This window comes from Dermochelys coriacea, chromosome 1 (genome assembly GCF_009764565.3).
Source record: "Dermochelys coriacea isolate rDerCor1 chromosome 1, rDerCor1.pri.v4, whole genome shotgun sequence".
NCBI lineage: Eukaryota > Metazoa > Chordata > Testudines > Dermochelyidae > Dermochelys > Dermochelys coriacea.
In genome coordinates, this window is record NC_050068.2 from 287,838,520 (window position 1) to 287,856,193 (window position 17,674).

The following is a 17,674-nucleotide window of genomic DNA, read 5'->3' on the forward strand; positions in this document are numbered from 1 at the left end:
TTATATACACACACACAGAGAACATGAAACAATGGGTTTATCATACACACTGTAAGGAGAGTGATCACTTAAGATAAGCCATCACCAACAGCAGGGGGGGGAAGGAGGAAAACCTTTCATGGTGACGGCTGCTACTCTGTAAGGTGCCACAAGTACTCCTTTTCTTTTTGCACTAAAAGCAGAGTCCCAAATGCCAGAACTGTAGACTGTTCTGCTGAAAACTCAGATTGAGACCATTTTATCACAGAATCATAGAAATGGAAGGCTAGAAGGGACCTTGAGAAGTCATCAAGCCCATCTCCCTGCACTGAGGCAGGACCAAGTAAACAGAGACCATCCCTGACTGGTGTTTGTCCACCTTGTTCTAAAAAATCTCCAATGATGAGGATTTTCACAACCCCCCTTGGAAACCTATTCCAGAATTGTACCACCTTTATACTTAGAAAGTTTTTCCTAATACCTAACCTAACTCTCTTGCAGCAGATTAAGCCCATTACTTCCCATCCTACCTTCAGTGGACATGGAGATCAGTGAATTATAACCCTCATTATAACAGCCCTATTTGAAATGTGTTATCAACTTCCCCCCACACCAGCCTTCTTTTCTCAAGACTAAATATGCTGCTCTTCTCTTCATGCTGAAATTAAATGTGAAGGGGCAGCAGTGTGGTACCACTGTCTCCTGAGGCACTGGAAAATGGACTGAAATTGAACCAAAACTCCTGAGATTACCAATCTCTGCTCCCTGTCAATCTAGATTGGGAAAAAGCAACCAACCAATCCAGAATTAGAGTTTGCAAGAAGAGAGTTAATTTACATTTGTCAATAGGGTTAAGTTATGAGGCACCTGGCAGGCGGCTTCCTTTGATGTAAAAGAATTTAACACCATACTTTTTACTAACAGTCTTTGCTACAGTTTTATTTACAGCAACTATAGGTTTATGAGCAAAACAAGACATCTTCTCATTCCTTTCATTACTATAATCTTCCTAAATGCCTCAATGTTAAACATGGTCACTTTATAATTTGAAGCTTCATACCTGACTAGCTACCTCAAGTAGAACATTCATGGAAGGCAGTCTAACTGAAAAATCCACTAATGCTTTGTTTGATGCTGGAGTTGATTCATATTAAACATTTGTAGTGATAAGTAAAAAAAAAAAAAAAAGTTCATTCTCAAAGCACTCCAACCGACAGCCCAGAATGTTTACTGTTAGTGGCAGAGACACAGAAATACTCCAACTTTTCACCATAAATTGCTAGTTTTTAGTGTTCCATCATTCTTTCAAAGTATTCTGCTGTGTTTCCATGATTAATCTTAAAAAGTCAAGCACACTGAAGGACTCTGCAGCTACATTTCTTTAATTGGTACAGTATGCCATACACTTCAGAAAGACATTTGGCACACAACAACTCTAAAGCCTAGCTGTTTAAATAACCTCATAAATACAGTATCTCACTTATCCCTCCCCACTAGGAAGGCTTAATATCTCTCAATACATGAAAGGTTACATTCTTTTCAGCTCCTGGGTTACATCCAAATTTTGACATTTTGAATGACTAGCATTTGTATACTCTAGTAATGGAAGAGCTGAATTTATTTAAGCCTGAATGCACCCATATGATGAAACAGAGAAAGCTGAAAATCTGTTTTACAGAAAAAGTATACAATCATTAAACTATCAGCATTATCAAGAAAACAGAAGATAATTTGTCATCTAAATTGTAGCAAATTGCCTCTTTTTACAAAACCATAATTTTAGATATAAATCTACATAAAGACAATTACCTTTCATAACGAGAATAAAGTATCTTTCTAAAAAAAGCCACAAGCTTTTATGTAGAATATTTGAGACTGCAAGCAAAAATGTGAACATCCATTCTAGATTTTCTGGCATGAAGAACAGAGTACAGATTTTGGAATAAAATGTTGACTTATTTTAAAGAAGGAACTATGCAACTGTATCTGGTTGTCAAACATTGCAGATATAGCAAATGGAACAAAAATAACTTTCAGAATTTTCATAAAGCAGAAGACATCCGTATTGAAGAATATAACTACTTGCTTTATACATACACTGTTGCATTCATTCGAATTTTAATAACTTGTGCCTAGGATTTAACATTTCAGAAAAGTATTACACTCAATCCTATTCTGACTTTAAATCAGTATAGAAGCCAGTTGATCTCTAGAATTCCATTTCATCTATTCACCTTATATAATTAGCACTTTATAGAACATACAGAAGGCATAACAAGCTGGTTAATGTCACTCCATTTATTAGTATAAATGTATCCTGTCCTTGTCAATCCCCATTTTTAATGAAACTCCTTTCCTTATTGTATAATACTAAATATCTGCCAAGATCAGATTATCTATGACATTCAGGTTTGGTACAGAGTTGGGCAATGCTTCAACCCGTTCCAGAAGTGGGATCCATAAATACCTTAAACCACCACCTACCTAGACCTAAACATCACTACTTTAAAATTCCAGTTTAAGATTAAAGTTAAACTATCTTATTTAATATCTGAAGGGTCTATAACTCAGCTCTCCTCATTAACTAATAAGGCTCATGCAGTATTATCTGTCCCACCAAAACTCCAACTTCAAGGGGAGGGTGGGGGGGAAAATCAGAACTGGGATATCAGAACTTCTTAAAAAAAAAAAAAACCCACCACAGTGAATGAAGAAAAACTGCAGTCAGTTATAATGGCAAGATCCCAGAACGCAGTAAAAGCTGGCATCCTCTCAGACCAACCAGGCCTTATTAAATACTTTTTAAAAATTTAAAGCAGAGGTTAAAGAATAATTACTTGTTTTAACTATAATCCACTGTACCAATATGAGTACCATGTAGGGTGATGAGGACCATCCAGTTTACCATATTAACCCAGTTAGATTTTTTTGGTCATGTTTTGTGTATAAAAAGAAAAATTGATACTCAAATGGCCAATGTCTTATAGTTTTGCAATTCATTATCTGGAAACTCCCAAACTAATGACTAGCCTAAATGCTGCACAATAAAAGCTAAGATATCAAGTGCTATCCTAATTGATTAAAGGTTTTAAGCACCCAAAAGGCAAACACTTTGGGCCGAAACAGCAGGATCTGCCCCTTTAAGTTAAGTTATAAAAAGATAGATACAATATGTAAAGTTTGTCAGATGTTTAATGAATCTAGGCCCCAACCAATCTGAATGTCAACAAAACAAAAAGTCCTGAAGAAAGAGGCAACAATAGGACATCTTCAAAAGCTACTGATGGAGTAACTTTTGTAGCATTTGTCTATCTTGTTTATACCCCTAACAGAGGACCTTTAGCAGACTTTGATTTAAAAGTAGGTCTTGTTTCTAACAGTTTGACCTCCTACTGTAGAAGGAACCAAACTGCTTTTAAAATGAGTTTAGAAACCGTACCTATGTTTCAACTGACAGCTTAACAATAAATTCATCTTTTCATCGTCAGTGAACCGCAAACATTCAAAACATGAAGGCCTCAAACTCTTTACAGTAATTGGAATGGATTTAAAACTTTAAAAAAATATTCTGTGTCTTTATTTACCTTTTACTTTTTGAGCCTTTAGTGTTCATGTTTAAGCTTTTCTCCATAAATGTGAGGTCTAGGAACTTAAAAAAAAAAGGAGAGAGAAAAAGAGAAAGAAAGAGTTAAACAATCATTTAACTCTGAGAGCTCAGGGCTTTAAGAAGAAACACCAAATATTACAAGACTTGTAATGAAATCATGAGAGTTGGCAACATTGTGACCAAAATAACTACTTGGCCTTCCCAATTTCAAAAATGTGTTTCCCTCATTAATTCTGCAGTAAGACCATTTTAAGGACAACCTGTTTAATATTAATTTTGTTCAAGTTTTAGACAAATACCTAGGTCAGCAGATTAGGGATGACAACCTACTGTACTACTTTTTTCACCAGACCATATACCCTGGGCTCAAAAGTGTTTCAGAGGCTAACCACATGCAAGAAATCACTGTTCGCAACCATTTATTTATGGTTATAAAAAGCCATCTTCCCCTCCCACAAAACCTTTATTGTATGGCATTGTCATAATGTCACCAATGAGTTCCCCCAACTTAAAAGCACTTTGAATCTCTAGGAAAGGGAACCAGGTTTGGAAGACTCACCCAACACACTTTTTCAGGCAGGTTACTTATGTGCATAAGACTATAGGATGCGCCTAATAGTAGGAATAATTTGCACTCACAAGACAGAGACCAGATGTGTGTCTATGATTGGAGGTGCATAGTTTGCCTGCATCCTTATCAGTTTAAGGAGGCAAGGTGGTGGCCCATTGCAGGCTTCAGGAATCGGTGCTTTATAAACACACACAGACAAGCTAGGGTACCTGAACACCATGAGGTCTGGTCAATATAACTATCCCACTCAGGGGCATGAAAAATCTACACTCCTGAGCACCATAGCTATGTTGACCTACCCTTGGTTGAGACACAGCTAGGACAACAACTTGGTCTTTTTGTTGTGCATAGGCATAGATATATATTAATTATCTATATTAATATTTAACAGTCCTGCAACTAAGATCAGGGCTCCACCATGACAGGTGCTGTGCAACACATTAAGTGATGGTCCCTATTCTGAAGGTATAAAATGTGGCATGGAAAGAAAGGAAACAGACATATAGGGTGGTGAGTGACATCAATGACAGAGGAGTGGGGTTGGGTTTATGCACAAAAGGACAAGGGTAGAGAAGGAGGGAAGATAAGAATTAAACAGTGTTTTCATGGTAAGGAAAAAGAGCTCTAACTTGATGCAGTACACAAGGAGGACCTAGCAACTACAGAAGTGATTCTTAGCCTCTTTCTTCAGTGTGGACTGCAGCAATATGGATGTCAAGAAGGCTGGGAAAGAGGCACTTACAGTAGTCAAGGTGTGACACAATATGGAATATGGGTGACCGCAATAAATCTTACAAGAGGTGCTATGTAAGTATCAGTGGAAAAGTTATGATTTGCTAAATAAGCTTATTTATATGTATCATCTTTGTATCACAAGTTTAAATGCGTGTAATATATTGATCTCAAATATGTGCTGTGGATCTGGATGACACACCAAAACAGATTGGTATCAGCACTATCCAGCCTGTTTAATGGCCTATCAAGGGCAATCAGCTGTACAATGAACCCACTGAGAGAAGCTATGGCTACACCTATGAGTCTGCAGAACATGTAGGGACATGCCTGTGAACAGGGGACTCCAAGTGCTTTTCCACATGCTGAGAGCTTGTGTTTGAGACAGATGATGTACAAGCCACATAGAAAATAATATAAAAAGGCAGCTGCATCCTCTCCATTTTGTCTTCAAACCTGCTTCTCACCTTGGAGTAACTTCCCTACAAAACGAAGCTTTGAACAAAGAACTGATAGACCATCCAAACTTTGCACGTGTTCCAAAGGGACTTTACAAAACAGTAATCTCACCAATGCTGCTAAGAACCTGAAATATGGACTCTGAAGTCATATATGTGTGTGTGTGTGTATGTATCTGATTGTGTTGACCATTTAACAACTCTCCTCCTTTTCTTTTTGTTTACAATAAAACCTTTAGTTTTAGATACTAAAGGACTGGCTGGCAGTGTGGTATTTTGGGTAAGATCCAGACTAGTCTTGAACTGGTAATGTTGCTGGCCCTTTGGGATCAGAAGAACATTTTGTAGTGTTTAGAGTTTTAAATAACTTCTCACTTTATTGGACCTATTTGCTTATTGGGAGCCAGCGACTGGAATGCAATAAAGGGGGCTGTGAGATTTCTTTTTTCCTAAGCTTCTTGTTAACCAATTTGAGGGATCAGGAGCTCAGTTTGTGACTGACTGGTGACTAAATAGTTAGCCACCAGTTTGGGGAGAATCTGCTATTCTTTTTGCAGTCTGCCCTGCCTTTGGCATTTTCAGTGTGGGCTACCCTGACACCTAAGATCACATAAGGGCCTGAACGAGACCTTTAGATGTGAAGAGAAAAAGAAAGGACTCATCTTGGAAACAATATGGAGAAAGAGGCAGCTGTATTTGCACATCCATGTTTTTTGTCCAGGTTCAGGGAGAGGATGTAACCAAAGACGACTCCCAGGTTATTGGCCTGAGTGACAGGGAGGATGGTGATATTTGTCAGAAGTAATTGAGAATGATGAGGGAAATGAGCAGAGACAGGAAGGAAAGAGGACTTCAGTTTAGGCCACACTAGTCTTAAGATGACCGCAAGAAATCGAGCGGAAGATACAAGACTGGATGGTGGCACACAAATCAGGAGTTGAAGCTGTCTGAGAAGATGCAGTCACCAAAAAAGCCTGAGTACTGTGTAAGTGATTCATAGAAATGGTGCATAAAGTGGTGTGTAGAGGGGCAGTCAGGTGTCTCTCACCCACTGATAGGACGTCTGGACCTACACTTTACAGAGTAGGAGTGGATTTTAACTGTTTTAAATAAATTTTGGACTGGTGTATTGCACTGGTTAATAGTTGTAGTTTTAAGAATGCTTGATAATTGTACAATATCCACCTGGGGAAGTGAGGAAACAGATTGTCAGAGCGAGACCGGTACCCAGAAGTCACCTGCTACAGGACTGGCCCAACAAGGAAAATAAGAGAACACCACTGGCCATCACGTACAGCCCTCAGTTAAAACTTCTCCAGCGCATTATCAACCATCTACAACCTATCCTGGAAAACGATCCCCAACTCTCACAGACCTTGGGAGGCAGGCCAATCCTTGCTTACAGACAGCCCCCCAACCTGAAGCAAATACTCACCAGCAACTACACACCACACCACAGAAACGTTAACCCAAGAACCAATCCCTATAAAAACCCTGTTACCTACTCTGTTCCCATATCTACTCTAGCGACACCATCAGAGGACCCAATCACATGAGCCACACAATCAGAGGCTCATTCACCTGCACATCTACTAATGTTATATATGCCATCATGTGCCAGCAATGCCCCTTTGCCATGTACATTGGCCAAAATGGACAGTCTCTATGTAAAAGAATAAATGGACACAAATCAGACATCAGGAATGGTAACATACAAAAGCCAGTAGGAGAACACTTTGATCTCCCTGGACATTCAACAACAGATTTAAAAGTAGCCATCCTTCAACAACAAAAACTTCAGAAACAGGACTTCAAAGGGAAACTGCAGAACTACAGGTTTCAGAGTAGCAGCCGTGTTAGTCTGTATTCGCAAAAAGAAAAGGAGTACTTGTGGCACCTTAGAGACTAACACATTTATTAGAGCATAAGCTTTCGTGAGCTACAGCTCACTTCATCGGATGCATTTGGTGGAAAAAACAGTTTTTTCCACCAAACGCATCCGATGAAGTGAGCTGTAGCTCACGAAAGCTTATGCTCTAATAAATGTGTTAGTCTCTAAGGTGCCACAAGTACTCCTTTTCTTTTTGCAGAACTACAATTCATTTGCAAATTTAACACCATTAACTTGGGCTTGAATAGGGACTGGGAGTGGTTTGTTCACTACAAAAGCAATTTTTCCTCTCTTGGCATTGACACCTCCTCCTCAGTTATTGGGAGTGGACCACATCCACCATGATTGAATTGGCCTGTCAACACTGGTTCTCCACTTGTAAGGTAACTCCCTTCTCTTCATGTGTCAGAATATTTATGCCTGCATCTTTAATTTTCACTCTATACATCTGAAGTGGGTTTTTTTTACCCACAAAAGCTTATACCCAAATAAATCTGTTAGTCTTTAAGGTGCCACCGACTCCTCGTTGTTTTTGTGGATCCAGACTAACACAGCTACCCCTCTGATAGTTGTACAGTTCCTTCTACCGAGGAGGATTAGATTTGTTTTTCAGTTACTGGTTTTGCTGTAATTTAAATGCAATATCATACTATAGTTTAAGGAAATAATTACATCTGCAAATCAATATTTGAAATATTTAATACAGTCCATCAGAGAAAAAAACCTCGAAAGTGTGAAAGTCTGTAGCATTAATGCTTGGCTGAAAAGACCTAACATCTAAGTGACACTGAATAGAGCTAGAGGATTTATTGTGTGTTTTTAAAAAAAAAAAAATGTTATTTACATTTGCACTTTTAAACACTTATTTAAAAGAAGAGAAGTCTTTTTATATGAAAGAACTGTCTCTAAAATGTCAGAAGAATTTTAACATTCTTCTCTGAAGTAGTCCTAGTCCTCCCTGTGTTGCTTGGTATCTTAATTTGCCTTTGGTTTCAAAACCGTAGGCTTGCCAAGAACTATTCCTTTCAAAACCTCAGGAATTCCATTACCAGTTTTAAGCTAAATTAAAGGAAAATAGAAGCATTCAATGCATGGCAAAACTATGTACAAAGTGTTTGTTGATAGTCATAAATAGACTGAAAAATTTAGACACGTCTGAAAGACAACTGCTGTACAGTCAGCTCCGTTTTGCTCTGCTCTGCAACTAAATAAAGAACTATTGCTGTCACTTCAAGTAAGCTCAGCGTACGATGCATTTGTACTGAACTGGAATATAGCAAACACTAGATCATTCATTTTTCACTTGAAACAGTTTATATATAAAACTGTAGTTTGCATTTCTGTGAAGTATAGTGGGAGATCCTCTAAAATTATTGCTTCAATGTCTCCACGTGGGGCAAAAGTGTCTCCAGTTTCTAAAGACATAGCAAAAACAGCCAACTCTCCATCACACTCAAGATTTCCTCTAGAACTCTTGTTCTACCACACAAAAAATAAAATAAAGCCTTTCCATACTAGGAATACTTGTAAAATTAAAGGATATGTTGTCAACTAGATTAAGCATGAAGATGAAAGTACAATTGTCAGGTTCTTAACTAGTATTATATTGATTATTGACATCCATATTTTAACATTTAAGTACAATCATCCAAATGTTTAATCAATTAATTATGATCATTATTAGTAACCGTATAGTGGAAATGCTGAAATGTCTCCACCCAGAATGGGATATCATTGTGCTAGATGCTGTACAAACATGTTGGAAGGCATGGCCTCTCCCCCAAAGTGTTTACAGACCAACTTGCTTGAAAAATAATGTTAGCAGTTATAGGATCAATCAAGGGTAAGCAATTCGGCAAATAAGTCTGTGGTGTGACATAACAGTTTGTTGGGCCACACCACAGTAATCACCAGAATTATCAGCAAGGCAAAATGATTTAAATTCCAGCTCTGAAGACAAGTTAAAAAACTTTGATTAACTGTTGCAAGTGACAGAATTCCAGCTTCCAGCATACCAGGATAGAGGATCCATTTTCTCTTTGAAAGAGAGGCAGGAAATTACAGCAACTTTTCACCATTGAGCCAGCACACAGTAATGGATCAGTGGTTTACACTAACCGTCATCTGCTATATGAATGACTGCAGCAGCATCTCAGCTCTGCCAGTACCAATACCACCATGAAGAAAAACCAACGGAGAGGAGTCAAGGAAAAAGAAGGTCTTCTCTTAGAACTAAAAATGTGATGATCAAACCCCTCTTGAATTTGAGTAGTCATCCAAAAAAAAAATACAGTATGACAAATATGCCAACTGCCATATAGTACTTGGCTTTTATTATAGGTATAGATATTTCAAAAAAGTAGTAGCTCTGAAGCACACATTTTCCTGAACAAAAGTCACGAAGTCAAATATACACAGAAAGAAATCTGAATACCTGAAAGACAAATGCTTATTGAACATAAGCTTAAAAAAATGAAGTTTACATCCAACAAACTAATTCACTTATAATAGTGTGAAAGAGAAGGTAGATAAAACCTAAAAATTTACATGAGACCTTGATTTAGAAGTGTACTGTAATAGGACAGTTTCCACACAAACCAGGCATCTCTAACTTAAATGCACACTGGGTAAATGGAAAGGAAAATTAATGCAACTTCAGTCTCTAACCAAAAATCTGCTCCAAATTACAGGCAACACTAGTGCTAAAGCTACAATATTTTGCAATGCCACCACCACTTTGTAGTGACACAAAGGCTCTCAAGGTTCTATAAAGATGAGTCCTACCTCTATTTTGCAGATTGGGAATCAGGCACAGAAAGGTTTAAAGGACAGTCCAATGACACAAAGCAACTCACACCGAATTCTCTGCTCCAACCGTTGAACCATGCTCATGGATTTGGGTAAAGGCAAAACAAGTTGTACAGGTAACAGATATCCTGGATAGAAAGGCAGCTGCTGGTCACAACAATGGGGGAGCATCACTCTGTCCTCACCAAGCAGTGTGCAGAATATTGCCAAGGCCAAACACACCAAAATCATGAGCCAAGCCCCCAAACAAATCATGATATTTAAATAAATAAATAAATGTGGGGTTCTTTTTATTTACCTTTTGGTTTTTGAGTCATTAGCATTCATATGTTCAAACTCTTCTTCCCAACCATGACAACTAGAAACTTTTGTTTTGCAACTCAGCTAGAAGCAATGAAGATGGTGTATGCCAGAGAATACATCACAGATCCAAGTATAAAAAGAAATGAGTTTATATACACTGATTACTACAGAAAAAGTCTATTAACAGAAAATTTAAAATCCATCCCACTTAAACATTTTTACAGTGGAAGCTGCTGTATTTCAACTTCCACACAATCAGAATATTAACCTCTGTCTATACCAAGAAATTTGACCATCATTGATAATCGTATCATCACCTTAACTCTTTCACATACACAGAAAAACATTTCAATTATTCTGAAGATGTCAATGTGATCAATTTTACTGAGAGAGAGAGAGAGAGAGAGAGAGCGAGCGCGAGCGAGCGAGCGCGCACGAGCACACACACACCCTTTACCACATTGTATATTCTTACCATTTCCTTGGTAGATGTTTTAATTCACTGCTGCCTCTGCCATAAATGCTAAACTAAGAATCATTGTTTCAGGAACCTATTTGCATTATGAATGATCACTGCCAAAATATTAAACCACACGAATGTAAATACATAGAAAATTATAACGAATGTAGCAACACACTAAAAAGGTCAACTTATACCGAAGCCTCTTATTAATTTGGGGGTAGGGATGTTGTGATTCTTCATGCCCTTAAGAACATGCACATATTCAACAGATTTGTCCCTCCTAACCTCACCACCAAGAGTTTCTCAGTTAAACTGATTATAGCTGGTGCGTCAACATACTGCCCATGGACTGGATATGGTCTGCTTGATGTATTTACGTTTCCCACAGGACATGTTCAGACTGTAGAATTTCAGCTCTCTTTCTTCTTTAAATAAGTTCCTAACCCTAATGGTTAAAAAAAAAGTTTGTAGATGTGAACTTAGCTAAACTGCTGCAATGCCAGGTGCCTGAGTCTGCAGACAGGTGGAAATAGTGAGTGAGGAGCATGAACTCCCCTTCTTCCTATTAATCTCATGGAGGGGAGCCTGGTGTCTTAGATCTAAAATCTAGCAACAACATTTCAGTGTCAACATTAACTATCTTCAGCTGATCATTTTCATGGATAAAATGGGGAAGGGGGTGTGGGAAGTACACTTACAAGGAGGTGGGAACTGGGAGTTGCTTCAGGTAAGGAAATGCAGAGGCAAAAACAGAGTAAACACACAGGGAAGATGGAGAGAGAAAGAAAGGAGACTGGGGGAAAAAAAGAGGGCAGAAACAACAGTGGCTCTAAAAGGGGGGCATATTTTTCCCACTGAATGTTGCTGAATGTGACAATAAGGTACTAAATGAAGAATATCTAAGTTTAGTTACTACACAAAGGCCATATCCTTCCCTTGATCTTAGTGACATCAATGTCAGACTGCTCTGGATCAAGAGGAGTCTGAAGTCCTCTATTTATGCCCCAGAGCATGAACAATAATTTAACTTGCAATTCAGCCCAATGAGCCAAATGAGTTTGGCACCCCAGAATTAAAGAGATGTAGTATTTTTAGTCTAAGGTTGCTAAAAAGTTTATTAAAACCTAACACAAATAGAGCTCTATTCATGATTTTAGTACGTTAAAAATAAACTTTTTTCAATTTAAAGTTTAAGTGTTGTCCTAAATTTTTGGAAATTTAAGAATAGCTGCTGGTGTGCAAAACCCAGAAAATGAAATCTACAAATTGATCAACTTTGCTGTTTTAGTTTCACTCTCCATGTTGAATAAAATGCAAAACATCAGCAGTGTAAGTGTTGAGTTAACAATTATACCCCTAATTGAGAGATCCAAAGAGTCACAGCTCAAACTGGCTGCAGTTTTTTTTAACGTGCCGAACATCCACACAAGGCCCTATGCACTATTTGTGCCCACTTCAACTCCAAATTAAAGTTATATGGGATTTAAATATTGCCTTAGGAAGTGCCCCGTTAGCTGGCTCCTCTAATCAGGCATTAATTTCATCCATTATCTTTCTTATGAGCTGCATTCTTTAAACTATAAGGCCTGATCCATTGCTCACTGCAGTTAATGGGAATGAACTGATTTTGACAGGTTCTGAATTAGGGACACAGTGAAATGGATGCAATTGCATTCATACTTAGTTTGGAACCACCAGGAAGTCTAAGAGTACTGAATAAGAATAAAGAATATATACAGCAAGATTAAATTATGTTACAAAAAGTAACTATTATTTTTAGAACATTAGATTTAGCAGGGTATAATTTCCAGGTAGTTCACTGACTGAGCACTAACAGTACAGAACACAGAATAGATATGTATAATCATATCAATTCAAGCAGACAAAATCCTGCAAATTTACATGCTTAATTTTATGTACCTGAATAGCCTGACTGACTTCAAAGGAACTAAAGTGTAAATTTAAACACATATGTAAAAGTGTTTGCAGGACAGATTATACTAACACAAATGTTAATATATATTAAGTGTCAAATATTTTATTTTTCCTGACAAAAATGGTTGGCAACAGAGAGGATCAGCACTTATTTATTTTTGAGTTATTTTTAATGTTAAAAGACGGTAAAATGGTAAACATGAATCAGTAGTAGAATACCTGTGAAAACAAAGAAATGAAGTAGTTGAACATAGTAAGTCAAAACAAGCTAGAACTATTTATAGACTACTTAATAAACAGACAGGAGGAATTTGCCACTATAAATATATTTCAGTTAGGTATGTCTTTTCATGCATGTATACATACAGGATTACTTTTTGGTACATCTTGAAAATCCTCTCCCCACCTACCTAAGTCAGATGACTCTGTTATTTGTCACTTATCAGTCTGAGAGCTGAATTACTTTTAGTCTCAAAGTAGTGTTCGTGGCAGCTCAGCAGAGGGATGATCCTGGGAAGGATCAGGTTGTCCTCTAATGAACTGATTAGCCTTGCTACTCTAAACATACATAATTTCACCACATTTTCAGGTAAAATTAAATTAAATTAATACTTCTTTCCACCACACTCATTTCAAATCTGAAGTCTTGACGACCTTACAAGGAGATGGTCCACAGAAAAATTGCAGTATAATCTTAAACAACCAAATTGACCAACTTGTGTTTAAAATAAACAAGCATGAAAGTAAGCAAAAATCATGGAAAGACTATAGTTAGACATATATTTGGGGAATATTGCTTCAATAAGCATTTTCATTTTTTATTGACAGAATCATATGAACTAAGGGGTTGTTAGTTAAGGAGCAACATCCAAATTAGTCAAATAAGGAAAGGAACTCAATTTATTAATATTAGTATTGGACTGGTAAATTTAATCCAATATAAACACATTTCCTTTTAAACAAAAAACCCAGCAAATACATTTATAAAGCACTGTATATTTTCAGTGCAGTATTTAACCAAGGAAAATACACAACAGAGTCAATTTGCAGAATTCTTGCTGACTTCAGTAGGAATACAGGGCATTTACTGGATCTGAACCCACGTCTTAATACCAGAGCAACGCAAATGCACCACAAAAATATGCAATAATGTATACAGCTCATCTCCCAAAAAGAAAAAAATGACAACATAGTTATCAGATCATAAAAGTGGTATTTTAACGTAGAATAGCTACGAATATTTTAAGACTGTTTAAGACCAAAATAAGTTATTCAGAAAAACTATATGCACATTATGCTAGATGTCACTTACATATTAGTGTTTGGTCAAAAGAGTTAAGTTTTAGAGGAGTATATTTACAAAAGAGTGATTAGGAAATGAAATCATCAGAAAAAAAATACTAATACAAAATATTGTGGTTACATTGGTGAAAATGACAAATACAAAACTCTTCCCAATATTAAGCCTGACTTCTATTATTTAGATGCACCACAACCGAAAGGTATATCATTCTATCATGACTAAATGTCAAATAAAATTTTAAGTGATACCTGAATATGATCATTGCTTTCTATGAATTGCCAATGAAAGGAAGATTAAAATTAGCTAAAAAAATTCAAAATGTGAAAGCTCAGTATTGCAGACATAGCACTTACAAAGTTGCAAAACTGTCAGAGAACTGATTTAAACAAAAAGCTGGTCTAAACCTTAGCTATAGCAGACCTGGTGGTCCGCTATAATTAACTAGCATGTGAGGCACCATTTGCACTGTTTAACTTTCTGAGGCCCCACCAAACTAATCCGAGCAAGAGATTACAAAAAGGGAATTTTCAACTTCTGTTAAGTATATATTCTGTTAAGTATAACTTTTAATATATTTTCACTCACAGAGGATCATTTTTGGGTAAATTTTCAGAATCCCCTCCCCACTCACATATATCAAACACTTCTGCTATTTTGGCACTAACACATCAATCTAGCCAAACTCAGAATTAGTTTTGAGAGCCAGGAATAGCACCTTTAAAGTTCCAGGACTACTGGGCGTCCTGGAGTTAATACACCACAATCAGGGACATGCAATAGCAAATATACTAGTCCTAAAACGCACGTTATAGAACCAATAAAAGCTACAGAGGGAACCTTGAAAGGACTCACAGGATAAGGCTGACCCAGCAGGCAAATCAGCTGGTGAACGGTCAGCAAGCTCAGGGACCACACCGTACAGGAGCTACCTCCAGTAAGCCCTCAGTCAAGACAGCTTTAAGGGCTCACCTTTGTTTTTACAGTCATGTCTCACCTCTCCCCATCCCCCCCCCATACCCTCTATCCCCACTGGCAACACACGCAACGGCAGGTTAGCCCCTCCCCCCCGCAAACCAAACTCAACCCCTCACCTGAGCCCTATACAGCGATGGTCTCCAGCCCTATGCTCACATCAGCGACTTGCCAACCCCACGTCCAGGCCCCCAAGCACGGTGGCAGGTCCCAGCAGCGCCCCGTCCCCCCACGGACAGAAACACGCCCCCAGCCCGGCCCCCCTCTCCCAGCAGCACGTCTCTCCCCAAGGGAAGCCCAGAGCAGGGCCAATAGGGAGCAGCGGCTCCCGCAGCCCAGGACGCTCCCGCTGGCACTAGTCTCGGGCCGGGCGGGGCCGGGCCGGGCCCCAGGACGCTGCACCCCCCCCGTCCCAGAAGCCGGCTGCGAACAGCCGGGGGAAGGCGCCGGGCGCGGAGCCGGGCCCTACCCAGCACTTACATTCTCCATGAGCCCAGGACTGGCCACGAAACCGGCAGCGGCGGGAGCAGGTCGAGCTGCCGGGGGCTGGGAGACCGCGGGGCTGGGTCCTTTCACAGCCCCAGGAAGAACTGCAACTCTCGATAGCGGCAGCAGCAGGGCCTCACTCTGGGCCGGACTCCGCCCGGGACAACTTCCGGGGCCAGCCCCACAACTACTTCCGGGGCCAAGGAGGGGGGGGGTGTGATCCTGGAAGGGGCCGGGGGCGTCTGTGGCGGGGAGCACCCTGGGCTCATGCGGGGCGGGAGGAGCCGCTCGTCGGCAGCGCGCGTGTGGGTAGCTGGAGCCTCGCTCTCACGCCAACGGTTTCTCCCAAGCGCTGCCAGCCGGAGCTAATTTACATATTCCTACGTAACCCTGCACTCCCGGGCCCGCGGCCGTCGCGCGGGGCTGAGCCTGCCCGCCACAGTCATCGCGCCCCACCTGGGCCCGGGCAGGCTCCAAGAGCCGGCGTGTCACGGCCCTGCTGGCGCAGCCTGACTCGCAGTGCAACATGCAGTGAGGCGCTCGGGCTGAGCGAGTGTCTGCTGGGTCATCTCACGCAGGAGCCGCCCCCGGAGACGCTGATCCTGGCGGCCTATTAAGAGCTGACAGTGGCTTTGATGGTGTAAAAGGCGCAGCCCCGTGCCTCAAAGAAATGGCTGAAGAAAACAGCTAAGCGGCCTGGGAGGAAGAACTAGGAATTTCGTGCGTGGCAGCTGCTGTTTTCTTCTGCTGGGCACCAGAGACGTGCGTTGCCAGGCCCGTGCCTGAGAAGGGCCGCCAGCAGTTTCCTTGTAGAAACTTCCTGATTTTGCAAGTTTGAAAAGATGAGGCACAAGGGTTTTAATTGGCTTTTTTTTATTACTGGTGAGCGGGCACCAAGAAGTTGGTTTCGGTAGTGTTTACTTGTGGTTTTGTAATCTTCAAGCACTGTACAAATGCATCTTCGTGTTCTTTTTTCAATGTTGACGTGTGTAAAATTAGAAAGAGGGAGCAATAGAGTTAATAAAAGAAGATGAAAGAGGAGGAAGGATGAAAATAGAAACGATGGGTATGTCTGCAGTGCAGTAGACGCCCTCAGCTAGCTTCAGGGCGGTTTAAGTGTGGTGTAGAGCAGTGGTTCTCAATCAGGGGTACCCTGGAGGTATGCAGAGGTCCTCTAGGGAGTATGTCAACTCATCTAGGTATTCGCCTAGTTTTGCAACAGGCTACATAAAAAGCACTAGCAAAGTCAGTACAAACTAAAATTTCATAGAATGACTTGTTTATGCTGCTCTATATACTATATTATACGGTAAAGTAACATGTATATGCGCTGTATTAGACATGATCTATGTCATTTACTTATGCAGGCAAGCACGTTAATGAGATTGAAGTTGTCATGGAGTGTATGCAGTTGCAATGTAAAAATGGATAGAATTTTTTAAAACAAGCTGGAAGCAACGGTAGTGGCTACTGAAAATAGTAAATTGAAAATGACGGAGAAAAAAATTGTTGCTTCTGCAAGGAATCTGTTGCTTTTGGATTCACATCTACAAATAGCAGTCCACTTCAAGCTTTGTGTTTCCTTTGCAAAGAAACTCAAACAACAGCATGAAGCTGGCACGTTTGCAATGACGTCTGAAGACAAAACCTATGTATGCGGATAAACCAGTAGATTTTTTTTCAAAGAAAGCTTTGGGTTCCAGACTTGCCAGCTTAAAATGAAAAAAGCTTTTGTGAGAACTATACCATCTCAAGCAGTGCAAGTAGGTTTTAAGTGAGGTGAAACTTAAGAGTAGGCAAGACGAATCAGACTCCTGAAGGGGGTACAGTAGGCTGGAAAGGTTGAGAACTACTGGTGTAGGGAGGTTCCAGCTCTGGCTTTAGCCTGAGTTCCAGGCCTCTCCCATCTCGCAGGATCCTAGAGTCTTAGTGCCAGCCCAAACACTGCACTTAAACAGTCCCTTAGCCTAAGCCTGCATGAGCCAGCCATGGGTTTTTAATTGCAGTATAGACATACACAAAAAAGAATCAAAGGTAAAGTGCACACCACCACCATTTCTTGTGCTTTTGTAACCCACACACCTCCTGGGCAGGGGCGGTGAGTTCTATGGGCCCATGGTGCCCGTGCTTCACCAATATGAGAGCAGGGGGGCCTGGCTTCACCAA

General features: G+C 39.9%; 1 protein-coding gene across 8 annotated transcripts in view; it reads right to left on the bottom strand.

Moving 5' to 3' along the window:
* Positions 1–15,679, bottom strand: part of FRS2 (fibroblast growth factor receptor substrate 2) — a 68,613-nt gene extending 52,934 nt beyond the window's left edge. For 5 of the 8 annotated variants that reach the window (XM_043493522.1, XM_038375140.2, XM_043493510.1 and 2 more), the window contains exon 1: positions 15,503–15,679. The gene's annotated coding sequence lies outside the window, so the exon portion shown is untranslated. Of the gene's footprint in view, positions 1–3,563; positions 3,629–15,502 lie in introns of all 8 variants that reach the window. The other 3 variants (XM_043493491.1, XM_043493500.1, XM_043493518.1) reach the window with 1 other exon arrangement.
* Between the last annotated feature and the right edge of the window lie 1,995 nt (positions 15,680–17,674).